General features: G+C 51.6%; 1 protein-coding gene across 1 annotated transcript in view; it reads right to left on the bottom strand.

Moving 5' to 3' along the window:
• KCNN3 (potassium calcium-activated channel subfamily N member 3) overlaps positions 1-14,918 on the bottom strand; it is a 146,064-nt gene that overhangs the window by 94,313 nt on the left and 36,833 nt on the right. The gene's annotated exons all lie outside the window — the stretch shown is intronic.

A 14,918-nucleotide genomic window follows, 5' to 3' on the forward strand; every position in this document is an offset into this window, starting at 1 on the left:
CCTGACAGGATAGCTGTCACAACTGGAATAATAGGACTGAGAGGTACAATTTATTTTAAAGGGACAGACAAATAAAGGAGGGGGACAGATAGCCATCTGACGGAGAGGCTGATTCTGTGAAGGTTCAAGGGGGTGGAAGGTGACAGTAGATGAGTGATAGGGTTGTGAGTGTCCTGCATAGTCCAGGGGGTTGGACTAGATGACCCAGGAGGTCCCTTCCAACTCTATGATTCTATGAGTAGCACTCTATGTTAAGGACATATATTGTTGTTGTTGTTAGGTGTGAAGTCGTGTCCGACCCATCGCGACCCCATGGACAATGATCCTCCAGGCCTTCCTGTCCTCTACCATTCCCCGGAGTCCATTTAAGTTTGCACCGACTGCTTCAGTGACTCCATCCAGCCACCTCATTCTCTGTCGTCCCCTTCCTCTTTTGCCAAAAGAAGAAATATGTGTCTGAGCATGAGAGTTCAGCTAAAAGTCTTTGGGTAAAAATAAAACGAATAGGAAATAATAGTGGGATTATGGTGGGGGGTCTGCTACAGACCGCCAGGCCAGGCAGAGGACTTGGGTGAGATGCTTCTAGACCAGATTACAAAGTTCCCAGAGAGACAGGACCAAGTGGTCATGGGAGATTTCAATTACCCAGATACCTGTTGGAAGACCATCTCTGCTAAAAATGAAAAATCCAATAAATTCTTGATGTCTTGCTTACAACTTCATTTCCCAGAAAGTGGAAGGGCCAACCAGGGGGTCTGCTGTTTTAGACTTGATTCTCACCCATAGGGATGAACTGGTTGACGAGGTAAAAATTGTGGGTGCACTTGAATACAGCCACTCTGTACATGCTCGTGAGAACTCTTCTTTTCCCAACCATCGAGGGCTTTCATTCCTGACCTGCCCTGTGGCAAGAACACGTTCCCAAGGAGCAGGATGGCTTCCCTCCTTCCTCCCTCCCCGTCCGTCTCCCGCCGGCTGACAGCTGTCTGACGCAGACAAATGAATCCCGATGCCCCATTCGGACGGGGAGGAAGCGTCTAAGCGTCAGGGGAGGGAGCGGGCTCCCAGCAAATGGAGACGGACAGCTCGCTCCCAAACAGCAGCGTCACTTAGAAAGGCCGGAATCCATCACCGCCAGACCCGTCGGCCCAAACTGGAGCCCACCTGAGTGGTGGCGAGGATGACATCTGGGTGGGAACGATGAAGAGGAAAGGGGGACACGTTCGGCATGTTTATTAGACGCTCGTGTTCGCAAGGGGTCTCCATGTCTGGCCGCACGATCAAGCCGCCATTATTGTCTTTGTTCCCGCAATCCCACAACCGGATAGCATAGAACGCCACGGTTGCTTTATCGGTCTCTACAAAACAAACCTGCACTCTTCCAAATTCCAGACACGTGCCTTCTCCGTGGTGGCCCCCTCCTTATAGAACAGCCCACCTGAGGAGGATGGCTCACCGGGCTGATGCAAAAGCGAATTATCCAAGAGGGTTTTTCCATGCAGGCAATAGGGCTGCGCCTGAACTGCCTAGCCCGATGTCATCGGATTAGTCTATTTACTTATTTATATTGAGGGTTCTAGACCTCACCAAAAATGGTCCCGGGATGCTGTGCAGCAGTAAAAAGTACATTTATTCTTCACGTATTTCAAAGGATGTCATATAGATGGAGCAGAGTTGTTCTCTCTTGCCCCAGAGGGACGGACCAGAACCAATGGGATGAAAAGAATTCAAAAGGAATTCCGTCTAAACATCCGGAAGAAGTTCCTGACAGAGTGGTTTCTCAGTGGAACAGGCTTCCTCGGGAAGTGGTGGGTTCTCCGTCTTTGGGGATTTTTAAACAGAGGCTGGAGAGCCATCTGACGGAGAGGCTGATTCTGTGATGGCTCAAGGGGGTGGCAGGTTACAGTGGATGAGCGACAGGGTTGTGAGTGTCCTGCATAGTGCAGGGTGTTGGACTAGATGAATCATAGAATAATAGAATCATAGAATCATAGAGTTGGAAGGGGCCATGCAGGCCATCTAGTCCAACCCCCTGCTCAACACAGGATCAGCCCTAAGCATCCTAAAGCATCCAAGAAAAATGTGTATCCAACCTTTGCTTGAAGTGAGGGGGAGCTCACCACCTCCTTAGGCAGCCTATTCCACTGCTGAACTAACCCAGGAGGTCCCTTCCAACTCTATGATTCTATGATTCTACAAGATACAGGATGTAAAATAAGCACAAGCAAAAATACTAAAAGCCAATTAGAACAAAAATTCTTTAATCCTATTCGTTCGCTACGCCTTAGAGAAGAAAAAACAGTCCAGAGCAACACGCAAACAGACTAAGGTGTATTTTATAAGAAACTGACTAGGAGAGGGGGGGTGCTCATCCAACAATAGCCCCCAAGTGGGGGTAGGCAGGAGATAGTGGAAGTGCAGCCCAGAGCTCAGCCAAGCACCTGGTGGAAGAGCGCCATTTAGCAGGCCCTCCTCAGCCAAGCACCTGGTGGAAGAGCGCCATTTAGCAGGCCCTCCTCAGCCAAGCACCTGGTGGAAGAGCGCCATTTAGCAGGCCCTCCTCAGCCAAGCACCTGGTGGAAGAGCGCCATTTAGCAGGCCCTCCTCAGCCAAGCACCTGGTGGAAGAGCGCCATTTAGCAGGCCCTCCTCAGCCAAGCACCTGGTGGAAGAGCGCCATTTAGCAGGCCCTCCTCAGCCAAGCACCTGGTGGAAGAGCGCCATTTAGCAGGCCCTCCTCAGCCAAGCACCTGGTGGAAGAGCGCCATTTAGCGGGCCTTCCTCAGCCAAGCACCTGGTGGAAGAGCGCCATTTAGCAGGCCCTCCTCAGCCAAGCACCTGGTGGAAGAGCGCCATTTAGCAGGCCCTCCATGAGGGCCTGCATCTCTGCTGGCAGCTCATTCCACCAGGACGGAGCCAGGGCTGAAACGGGCCTGGCCTCTTGTCGAGGGCAGGCACACTCTTTAGGGCTGAGGATCAGCAGACCGCAATCTGCTGATCGCAGAACTCTTTGGGGAGATTACAGAAGTGAAGCTGGGCTGGCCCTGAGCTGGACTTGGAAGGAATAACAGGGTTTGGAGGCAGAGGCAGGCAATTGCAAGCCGTCTCTGGATGCCTCTTGCCTTGACGACCCCCCCAGAGCGCTGCTCAGAGAAGGAAGCTGACACGGACGGCTACAAGCTCAAAAATTCTTCTTCATTAAATCACACTGAGAGCCAGAAAGAGGTCCGGATTGTCGCTCGTTGTCAAGGGTGACCACTTCCCCGCGAAGCTCCCAGCACTTGTTTTAATCACCGAGTAATTATTTCAAAAGGCATCTTTCCATGACATTTTATTACTTTTATGTCTCAGCCAGACCACTGGTTCTAGTAGTAAATGGGGGATCCCGTTCAGCAGTTCTCCATGCGCTTTCTGGACCCAGAAATCAAAGAGAGAACGGAGCAGGGGGGTGAACTAGATGGCCTTTACGGCCCCTTCTCTACACTTCCAGGATTCGATCCTCCATTTACAATTAGAGCTTTTGGTCTGAAAGCGGCTGATGGGTCTTCTGAGAGCCAGTTTGGTGTAGTGGTGAGAAGTGCAGCCGGGTTTGATTCCCTGCTCCCCCACATGCAGCCAGCTGGGTGACCTTGGGCTTGTCACAGCACTGATAAAGCTGTTCTGACTGAGCAGGAATATCAGGGCTCTCTCAGCCTCACCCACTTCACAGGGTGTCCGTTGTGGGGAGAAGAAAGGGAAGGAGACTGTAAGCCACTTTGAGCCTCCTTCGGGTAGAGAAAAGCGGCATATAAGAGCCAACTCTTCTTCTTCTTCTTCTTCTTCAATAATCTCAGGGCTCTCTCATTCTCACCTGCCTCATAGGGTGTCTGTTGTGGGGAGAGGAAAGGGAAGGCAACTGTAAGCCGCTTTGAGACTCCTTCGGGTAGAGAAAAGTGGCAACTCTTCTTCTCTTCAAGGGGCTGCCCGAGGTCGGCTGCAATCCAACAAAGAAAAAAAAATAGGACTGTACAGTAATGAAATGGTTTAGAACAATGCTCCGATAAAGGGACAGGGACCGCGGACTATGCTAATGTTGCAAGCATGCTCTCACCGTGCCATTTCCGCACCATTTAACATGTTCCGCTGCGATATTTTCCTCCCTTCCGCACAATACCAGGACTCATGGGCACTCAGCGAAATTAATGAGCGGGAGAACTTGGAACAGATGAAAGGCAGGGCAGACGAAAGAGAGGGGCTGTGGTTCAGTGGCAGCGCACCGGCTCGGCAGGCTGGAAGTCCCAGGTTCAATCCCCGGCGTCTCCAGTTAAGAGGGCCAGGTTGTGGCCGATGTGAAAGATGGGAAGGACCTCCGCCTGTGAGCCGGGAGAGCTGCTGCCAGTCTGAGGAGGCAATATTGACATGGATGGAGTGACATGGATTCAGTGTAAGGCAGCTTCGTGTGTTCGTGTGTGTGTTCACCCAAAGAGGAATTAATATATGGAATTTACTACTGCAGGTAGTGGTGGCAGAGACAAGATTCAAGAGGGGATTGGAGAAATATACCAAGCAGAGGTCCATGAGGGGTTCTTAGCCTGAAGGTACAGATGGAACATTCTGTGTGGGGCAGGGATGCTCTGTCGTCTTGGTGATTGGAGGGCCACAGTGGGACGGCTTCTGGAGTTCTGGCCCCGCCGATGGACCTCCTGATGGCCCCTGGGTTTTGGCCCCTGTGGGATGCAAAGTGTTGGACTGGATGGGCCATTGGCCTGATCCAACATGGCTTCTCTTAGGTTCCTGTGTTTGGGGTAGTGATGCTCCATATTCTTGGTGCTTGGTGAAAACAGTCGCAGGGCTTCTGGAATTCTGGCTCTGCCGGTGGACCTTCGGATGGCCCCTGAGTTATAGCCACTGTGTGACAAAGAGTGTTGGATTGGATGGGCCATTGGCCTGACCCAACGTGGCCTCTATGTTCTTGCTTCTGCTTTGTTTCGGCTTTCTGTAAATCTAGACCCTATTGCACTGTTTACTGGATGTCCGTCCTGCTGATTGTACTGACTTACATTAACTTGCCTTGAGTCACAGTGAGAAATGTGTCTCCAAACAAGCAAAAAACAAGCCAAAGAAGACCCATTCACTACAGTAAGGAGAATTCATCGAAGAAGAAGAGTTGGTTCTTACCTGCCTTTTTTTTCTACCAGGAGAAATCTCAAAGCAGCTTACAATTACCTTGCCTTCCTCTCCCCACACCCTTTGAGGTAAGTGAGACTGAGAGAGCTCGGTCAGAACAGCTTTATCAGCACTGTGGTGAGTCCAAGGTCACCAAGCTGGCTTCATGTGGAGGAGCGGGGAAGCAAACCCGGCTCGCCAGATTAGAAGTCGGTGCTCCTAACCACTACACCAAGCTGGCCCATAGAAATATGAACAGTTCTTCTCTCTTGCCAACATTCTGGTTAAAGAGTTCTCAAGAAGATCACAGGGAAGATCACCAAACTGATACTGACACTTTCCAACCAGTCCATGCAAACCAATCTTCCAGCAGGAAAGGTTCAAAGGGAAGGCAAAAGGAAGCCAGACAGCCTGGAGAGAATGTCATGCCGTTCCCCTTGAAGTCCAGTCATGGAAACCGAGGGAATGAATGAAGCAATAAAACAGAAAACAAAGGAAGATTCTGAAAAACGGGACGTGCCTGGTTTGCAGCATCTGACACAATTTTAGAAGCTGGGAGCTGGAATCGAAGCAAGATAATGTGCATCAATGAGCAGGCATGCATGGCTCGCCTCTGTGCCGGTCATCCACTACAACTTTTTGTTCCATGTCAAGTTGGGGCCTCGTTTATTTATTTTTAAAATGTTCCCATGCCAGTTTCTGTGGGCATCAAGCAATTTCCTCTCCACCAAGGACATAAAACTGACAGCCAAAAACAACAATCAGGAGTGTAATGGGACAACAAACTGAGCTAGCCCAGCAACCAACCGCCCACCCCTAATGTCACCGCAGCCACCCAAATAAGGTTTGGCGAACCTTATGGAAGCCTGTAAGGGACAAGCTGCCTTGACCTGGCTGGCTCAGGCTAACGTGATCAAGTCGAGCTGGAGCTGGTCGGTGCTTGGCCACCGAGGACATCCAAGGTTGCTACGCAGAGGCAGGCAACGGTACAACCTCCTCTGAACGCCTCTTGGCTTGACCTGGATGGCCCAGGCTAGCCTGGTCTCAGAGCTCAGAAGCTAAGCGGGGTTGGCTCTGGTTGGTTTTTGAATGGGAGACCACTGAGGTAGTTAGTCCAGGGTTGCTACGCAGAGGCAGGCAAGGGCAAACCACGTCCAGCCTTCTCTCTCCGAGCAAACTCTTGGGATCACCGTAAGTCAGCTGAGACCTGATGGCCCTTTCTGCTACCACTAAGGAAAAAGCAAATGAAATGGTTTTTCAAGCTTGTTGTTGTTAGGTGCGAAGATGTGTCCGACCCATCGCGACCCCATGGACAATGATCCTCCAGGGTCCTCCATTCCCCCGAGTCCATTTAAGTTCGCACCGACTGCTTCAGTGACTCCATCCAGCCACCTCATTCTCTGTCGTCCCCTTCTTCTTTTGCCCTCGATCGCTCCCAGCATGAGGCTCTTCTCCAGGGAGTCCTTCCTTCTCATGAGGTGGCCAAAGTATTTGAGTTTCATCTTCAGGATCTGGCCTTCTAAAGAGCAGTCAGGGCTGATCTCCTCTAGGACTGACAGGTTTGTTCGCCTTGCAGTCCAAGGGACTCGCAAGAGTCTTCTCCAGCACCAGAGTTCAAAAGCCTCAATTCTTTGACGCTCGGCCTTCCTTATGATCCAACTTTCGCAACTTTTCAAGCTAGCGATGGCAAATAACAGTTTATTCTACTATAAAAGAATTCCTCAAACTTCCAAAACATCAAAACGAACTCCTAGGTTTTTTTTGTTTGTTTTCGTTATTTTCGTCAGTGATGTAAGACAGTGGTCCCCAACCTTTTTATCACCGGGGACCGGTCAACGCTTGACAATTTTACTGAGGCCTGGGGGGGGGGTAGTCTTTTGCTGAGGGATGTCACCACCTGAGCCCCTGCTCCACTAGCATTCTTGCTGGCACCCCTGACTTCCCGCCACCCGCTGGGGGGCGCTGCCAGCAGCAGCTATGCAGTGCCATGCCGAGGGGGGGCCCCAGCCATGGCGGCCGCTGGAGAGCACCAAAGGTGAGCCGGCGGCAGAGCGGCAGGGCAGCCCCCGAGGCAGCAGCCAGGGAGGAGGACGAGGAGGAGCCGCGGCCCGGAACTGACTGATCTACGGACTGGTACCGGTCCCCAGACCGGAGGTTGGGGACCGCAGATGTAAGATACTCGTTAATCTTTAAAAACAAGTCCTCTTTAAATGAATTCCTATCATATATCAGAAGGGTATGGGCTTAATCCTATAGTAATATTTATGTGGTTCAATCTCCAAATGTTTCTATGGTATCCACAATACAGAGGTCTACAAGTATTAGCATCCCCAAGTGTTAATGCTCTTCAGTAGTGGGTCACTTGTTGTTTGTTGTTAGGTGCGAAGTCCAGATTAAAGAGTATCTTACATCACTGATGAAGATACTGAAAACGAAAAAATACCTAGGAGTTCGTTTTGGAAGTTGGAGGAATTGTTTATAGTGGAATAAACTGTTTCTTGCCATCGCCAGCTTGAAAAATCATTTCATTTGCTCGTTTTACGGCTGACAGGTCTTCACCACTAAGGGAAAAGGCTGGTCTGGTTCTTCATCCCAGCTGAGTTAAGGTCACATGACCACATGACGGCAAAGCGGCCTTATCAAGCACGGGGATTGGAGGCACCGCTCCAAAGTTTGGTGCTCTTGTAAACAAATGTGGTCAGAAGCTGGTATGCTCCATTGCAAACCCAAGCTTCCTATAGACTAGCATTCCACACATCTGGGAGAATGCACTCCCCCACATGCAGCCAGCTGGGTGACCTTGGGCCAGTCACAGCACTGATAAAGCTGTTCTGACCGGGCAGTGATATCAGGGCTCTCCCAGCTTCACCCACCTCACTGGGTGTCTGTTGTGAGGAGAGGAAAGGGACAGTGACTTCAAGCCACTTCGGGTAGAGAAAAGCGGCATATAAGAACCAATTCTTCTCCTTCTCCTTCACCTTCTTCTCCTTCTTCTTCTCCTCCTTCTCCTTCTCCTTCTCCTCCTTCTCCTCCTCCTTCTTCTCCTCCTCCTTCTCCTTCTCCTTCTTCTCCTCCTCCTTCTTCTCCTTCTCCTCCTTCTTCTTCTCCTTCTCCTTCTCCTTCTTCTCCTCCTCCTTCTTCTCCTCCTTCTTCTTCTCCTTCTCCTTCTTCTCCTCCTCCTTCTTCTCCTCCTCCTTCTTCTCCTCCTCCTTCTTCTCCTGCTTCTTCTTCTTCTCCTCCTCCTTCTCCTTCTCCTCCTTCTTCTCCTTCTCCTTCTTCTCCTCCTCCTTCTTCTCCTCCTCCTTCTCCTTCTTCTCCTCCTCCTTCTTCTCCTTCTCCTCCTTCTCCTCCTTCTTCTTCTCCTTCTCCTTCTCCTTCTCCTCCTCCTCCTTCTTCTCCTCCTCCTTCTTCTCCTTCTCCTCCTCCTTCTTCTCCTCCTCCTTCTTCTCCTGCTTCTTCTTCTCCTTCTCCTTCTCCTTCTTCTCCTCCTCCTTCTTCTCCTCCTCCTTCTCCTTCTCGTTCTCCTTCTTCTTCTCCTTCTTCTCGTTCTCCTTCTTCTTCTTCTTCTTCTTCTTCTTCTTCTCCTCCTTCTTCTTCTTGCTTTTGCAGCTGGATTTTCGGCCCATTCTGCGCACCCTGGGTCATGTACTTTCAGGGCACTTTAGAAGCCGATTTTCCTGTTTCACAGATGAAAATCCAACTGCAAAAGCGCCCTGGAAGCGCATCATCCAATGGGTGCAGAATGGCCTGCAAAACGGGAAAATCTACGTTGAAAGTGCATCAGAGTCGCATTATCCGACGTTTGCAAAAAGAGCAAGCATCTACTGCCAAATCCTGTGTTTTGTTTCTTCCTGGAGAGGCCGGGCGTGGAACCTGGGAACTCCTGCCTGCAGAGCTACGCCTCTACCCCTGAGCCACACTCCTTCCTATAAGGAGGATCACATAAGGAAAGCCACGAGAACACGACGTTTCTTTGCATGACCAGGCTCCAGAGCAGGGGTAGTCAAACTGCGGCCCTCCAGATGTCCATGGACTACAATTCCCAGGAGCCCTTGCCAGCATTCGCTGGCGAATGCTGGCAGGGGCTCCTGGGAATTGTAGTCCATGGACATCTGGAGGGCCGCAGTTTGACTACCCCTGCTCCAGAGGATTAATCGCTTTCTTGAGGCGGCTTCGGTTAAAACCTAAAGCAACGCCTCCCACCGCCACCGTGGCATGGGCAAATATAATCCTTTGCCACAGCTCTCTGCAAGCATGACCTATCAAAAAGAGCATCGTGGGAAGGGCTTTCAAATAAACCTCTTCAGAGTCAGGCTGTAGCTACGGTCACCAGCTGACTGGAGAATGTCTTGTCCTTTAAGGCAGGGGTAGTCAACCCTGGGGTCCTCCAGATGTCCATGGACTACAATTCCCATGAGCCCCTGCACGGACTACAATTCCCATGCCGACAGGGGCTCATGGGAATTGTAGTCCATGGACATCTGGAGGACCACAGGTTGACTACCCCTGCTCTAAGGCACACTTGGCCCGATGATCTCTGCCCCTGAGCCAGGGGTGGCCAAATTGAGGCTCTCCAGATGTCCATGGACTAAAATTCCCATGAGCCCCTGTCGGCATGGGAATTGTAGTCCGTGCAGGGTCTCATGGGAAATGTAGTTCGTGGACATCTGGAAAGCCACAGTTCGGCCACCCCTGCCCCACCCAGAACAAAATGTTTCTATGCATTAAGCCTTTGTTAAAGGGACAGGGCATTTTTCTCCAGGCCTGTTGGCAATCCCCACCTGTAACTTGACAAGCTGCCCCTTCTCCACAATCCGGACCACTGGTCTTTTCTCTCTCTCTCTCTCTCTCCAGTTCGGCTTCAAAGAGGCAGAAGGGGGACATGCCTCTGGAAGCCAGGAATTGATTCGCTGTAATCCCAGCCGTGACACAGAATTACTGTACATCCCCAGGTCCTGTGCCTCGCCCGGGCGATTAACTTCTTTTGCCTCTTTCAAAAATCTCTTCCTTGGAGCTTCTCAGGGCATTTGTGCACGCCCGGATCTCTCTGGGGCTACAAATCCTCAGAAGGTCTTTATGCAGACTGCAGGGGGAGGGATGTGACCCCCGCCTGTTGTGGGGTCCCCGTGCATCTCATGCAAAGCAAATCCTTTTGCTTACAGTTAAGTGGCCACTCTGTGTTGGGCTGGGGTGAAGTGGGCTAAATAAATGTCCAATTGTGTCTTCTTCCTCCTCCTTCCTCCTTCCTCCTTCTTCTTCCTCCTCCTTCCTCCTTCTTCCTTCTTCTTCCTCCTTCCTCCTCCTTCCTTCTTCCTTCTTCTTACTATTGCTATTGCTATTGCTATTGCTATTACATTCAGATTTCTAGCCTGCCACTCCCAAAGGCTCGTGGCGGGTTACAACATATATAAAACCCCCAATAAAATACCCTAATAAAATTCCCCTAAGACCAAAACCACAACCATCCCAAGATGTCCAGAAGTGGCGGACTAAATCTAACTAAACTCGCCCACCATCCACCAAGTGGGAGCATGGAGACGATGACCATAACCCCGCCTAAGAATAACCTGGGGGGCTGAGTTTCCAGTTCTTCCTTAGCGCGCCGGCCTCAACCACAGACCTGGAGGAAGAGGTCCGTCTTACAGGCCCTGTGGATTGCTGAAAGCTCCCGCAGGGCCTGTGGCTCTCCCGGGAGCTCATTCCATCAGGTAGGGGCCAGGACCGAAAAGGCCCTGGCCGTGGTTGAGGCCAGACGCGCTTCTTGGGGTGCTGGGTATGACTTCCGGAGAGGGGGCGGGAGGGAGTCTCACCTGCCAATTTAACAATCAGGTCCACTTGGTAAATGGGACCTTCAAACACCTGGGTTTGGGCCACTGTGGGACAGAGAGTGATGGATTGGATGGGCCACTGGCCCGATCCAATGTAGCTTCTTGAGAAAGCCAGCTGGGTGTCGTGGTTAAGAGTGATGGCCTCTGATCTGGAGAACCGGGCTTGATTCCCTGCTCTTCCACATGCAGCCAGATGGGGGACCTTGGTTTAGTCACAGTTCTCCCAGTGCTGTTCTTGCAGAGCAGTTCTCTCAGAGCTCTCTCAGCCCCACCTAGCTCACAAGGTGTCTGTTTTGGGGAGGGGGAGGGAAGGCCATTGTAGGGCACCTTGAGACAAGGCCAGTTGGGTGACCTTGGACCAGTTCCACTTCTCTCAGAGCTCTCTCGGCCTCACCTACCTCCCAGGGTATCTGTTGGAGGGAGAGGAAGGGAAGAAGGCTGTAAGCAACTTTGAGACTCCTTTTCCTTGAAGAGGAAATTGCAGCTGTTACAAAATGCAACCATTAAGGTCCTCATGGAAACATCTTGGAAGGGCCATATCCTGCCGGTTCTGAGGCAGCTGTACTGGATGCCAGTTGTGACCTGGATCAGATTCAAGGTTTCGTTCCAGGGTTTCTCAGTTCAGTTCTGCCTCTTGTCCCACCTTGCCGATCTCACCCTTTTCCGCTGCTCCAGACAGACGAACACTCTACCTCGATCTACCCCGCAAGGCTGTCGTGTGGATGCCCCCCCCAGCCAAGCTGCTTGCCCTGCCGTGACCCCTGTGAAAGGGTAATTTGACCCCCAGAGGGGTCCCAACCCCCAGGTTGAGAACCATTGCCCTAGAGCAGGGGTAGTCAAACTGTGGCCCCTGCCAGCAGGGGCTCGTGGGAATTGTAGTCCATGGACATCTGGAGGGCCGCAGTCTGACTACCCCTACCCTAGAGGCTCATGCTCAAGAGACCCTTGCAAAGGGCTCTTTAACCCTCTCCTGCCCAGCACAAGCTGCCCATGGCTCAGACACTTACTGTAAACAAGAGAGCCAGTTTGGTGTAGTAGTTAGGAGTTCTAATCTGGCATGCCGGGTTCGATTCTGCGCTCCCCCACATGCAACCAGCTGGGTGACCTTGGGCTCACCACGGCACTGATAAAACTGTTCTGACTGAGCAGGAATATCAGGGCTCTCTCAGCCTCACCCACCCCACAGGGTGTCTGTTGTGGGGAGAGGAATGGGAAGGCGACTGTAAGCCGCTTTGAGCCTCCTTCGGGTAGGGAAAAGTGGCATATAAGAACCAACTCTTCTTCTTCTTCTTCTTCTTCTTCTTCTTCTTCTTCTTCTTCTTCTTCTTGTTCTTCTTCTTGTTGTTCTTCTTCTTCTTGTTCTTCTTCTTCTTCCAAGCTACTCTTTCCTGACTTGCCAGCCTCCTGGCTCACCAAACCCCTGCTGCTGCCCGTGGCGGGAAGGAGACAGTTAAAAGAGGCCTTTGCAGACGTCTAAGTTCATGCGGAAGATCGCATCTCCAAGATTTAATGAAGGGGGGGGGGAGCATTTGTTTTCAGAGACTGCAGTCTATAAAAGGGGCCTGTCTGAGACTCCGGAATGACAGCACCTGACTCAGGGCTGATTCGGGGCACGCCAGCCAATCCCAAAGAAAAGTGGAGGAGGGGAGATGTGTTCACGCTTCCCCGGCAGGATTAAAAAGAAAAAAAAAATAACAGAAGAGAGATAAATCATGCTTTAAAGTAGAACCCGTTCCTTCTGGAGGCGGCGTCTGCAACAGGCACTGAAAACCCACACGAAGGAGTAATCCCTTTCTGTCTTTTTCCCAGCGTGCTCGGCGGCTAAAGAAAATTGCCGGGGTGCGGAGGGAGGGGGGGCAAGAGAGATGGTGTCAGGATGACCCCCCGCCCCCCCAAAAATGAAGTTGGCTCAGACTTCCGGGTGGGGATGCCGGGCGGGGAGACAGAGTCCAAAACAGAGGCCAAGGGAGGGGAGACAAATTGCAGATGACAGTATCTCCCATGTGCCCCAGGGGTAGGTTGCCAGCTCTGGGTTTGGGAAATGCCTGGAGATTTTGAGGTTCAGGGAGGCATGTGACCTCATCAGGGTACATCATGAAGTCTACCCTCCCAAAGCCATTTTCTCTGGGGAAACTGGAGATCTCTGTGACCTGGAGACCTGTTGTGATTCCTGGAGGTTGGCAAGCTCTTCTGGGCCAGGGTTGCCAACTGTTTCCCCTGCTCTCTGCTCCTGCGTCTTTTGTGGCTGCTTGAATGGGTGACATTAGCAGAAGAAAAGAGAAGAAAAGCTTGGGGGGGGGGGGTTGTAACCCACTTTTCACTCCCTGAAGGAGTACCAAAGCTCCTTACAAATACCTTTCCCTTCCTCTCCCCACAACAGACGCCCTGTGAGGGAGGTGGGGCTGAGAGAGCTCTGAGAGAACTGGGACTGGCTCACAGTCACGCAACAGGTCTCATGTGTCTCAGAGCTTAGAATCACCCACCCATCCACTCCCCACAACAGACACCTTATGAGGTAGGTGGGGCTGAGAGAGCTCTGAGAGAACTGGGACTGGCTCACAGTCACGCAACAGGTCTCATGTGTCTCAGAGACCTTAGAATCACCCACCCATCCACTCCCCACAACAGACACCTTGTCGGGTAGGTGGGGGGCCAAGAAAGCTCTGAGAGAATTGGGACTGGCTCACAGTCACCGAACAGGTCTCAATTGTCTCAGAGAAATTAGAGTCACCCACTCATCCACTCCCCAAAACAGACACCTTTTTAGGCAGGTGGGGCTGAGAGAGCTCTGAGAGAACTGGGATTAGCTCCCAGTCACCCAGCAGGTCTCATGTGTCTCAACGAGCTTAGAGTCACCCGCCCATCCTCTCCTCACAGCAGACGCCTTGGGAAGTAGGTGGGGCTGAGAGAGCTCTGAGAGAATTGGGACTGACCCAAAGCCATGCTGCATGCATAGGAGCTGGGTATCCAACCCGGTTCTCCAAGTCACAGGCCGCCACTTTTAACCACTAAACCAGGGGTAGTCAAACTGCGGCCCTCCAGATGTCCATGGAATACAATTCCCATGAGCCCCCTGCCAGCATTAGCTGGCAGGGGGCTCATGGGAATTGTAGTCCATGGACATCTGGAGGGCCGCAGTTTGACTACCCCTGCACTAAACCATGCTGGCTCTCAGGCATCCAAAAAACAGAAGACAAAGCTGTTCTCACTATCTGAGACACTTAACCGGCAGCACTGCTGTCTGAGAGGCCTGAGAGGAGGCCAACCTGGCTTTTCTTTTTTTTCCCCTCGGTCAATTTGTAACCCTTTGCTGGAGAAAGACATGGGGTCACCCGGGGCTAATTGCCTGTGCCACCTGCCTTGTGATCTCACATGCCTGATGGAGTCCAGGTGTGCCATTTAGCAGGTGGTTGGGTGTGTGGGGGGGAGAGATAACATAAGGAGCTGCCTCAGGCGTCTCCTTCTGTCTCCTTCTGTCATGTGGCTCTTGAAAATATGATGACTGAATCAGAGTCATGCCGTTTTCTTTCCCAGGACTACAAGGGGATCTCCATGGTCTTGGGCCCATCGCCTAAGAGGTGACAGGATCGCCATCTTCAAGTCCTTGGGGGGCTGTCACAGAGAACAGAGCTGAGTTGTTTTCTGTTGCTCCAGAGGGACGGACCAGAACCAGTGGGATGAAATCAATTCAAAAGAATGTTCGGCTAAACATCCGGAAGAAGTTCCTGACAAATCAGTTCCTCAGTGGGGCAGGGTTCTACTTCCTTGGAAGTTTTTAAGCAGAGGCTGGATGGTCATCTGATAGAAATGCTGATTCTGATTCTGTGAACTCATGCAGATTGAAAGTGGGTGGGCAGGGAGGGTTGTGTCCGTGCTTGGCTCTTGTAGCCCTTTCTTGCGTGCCCAGGGAAATGCCAATTGCCTCTTTGAGACTGGGAAATCAATT

The sequence above is a fragment of the Paroedura picta genome, chromosome 1 (assembly GCF_049243985.1).
Source record: "Paroedura picta isolate Pp20150507F chromosome 1, Ppicta_v3.0, whole genome shotgun sequence".
Taxonomy (NCBI): domain Eukaryota; kingdom Metazoa; phylum Chordata; class Lepidosauria; order Squamata; family Gekkonidae; genus Paroedura; species Paroedura picta.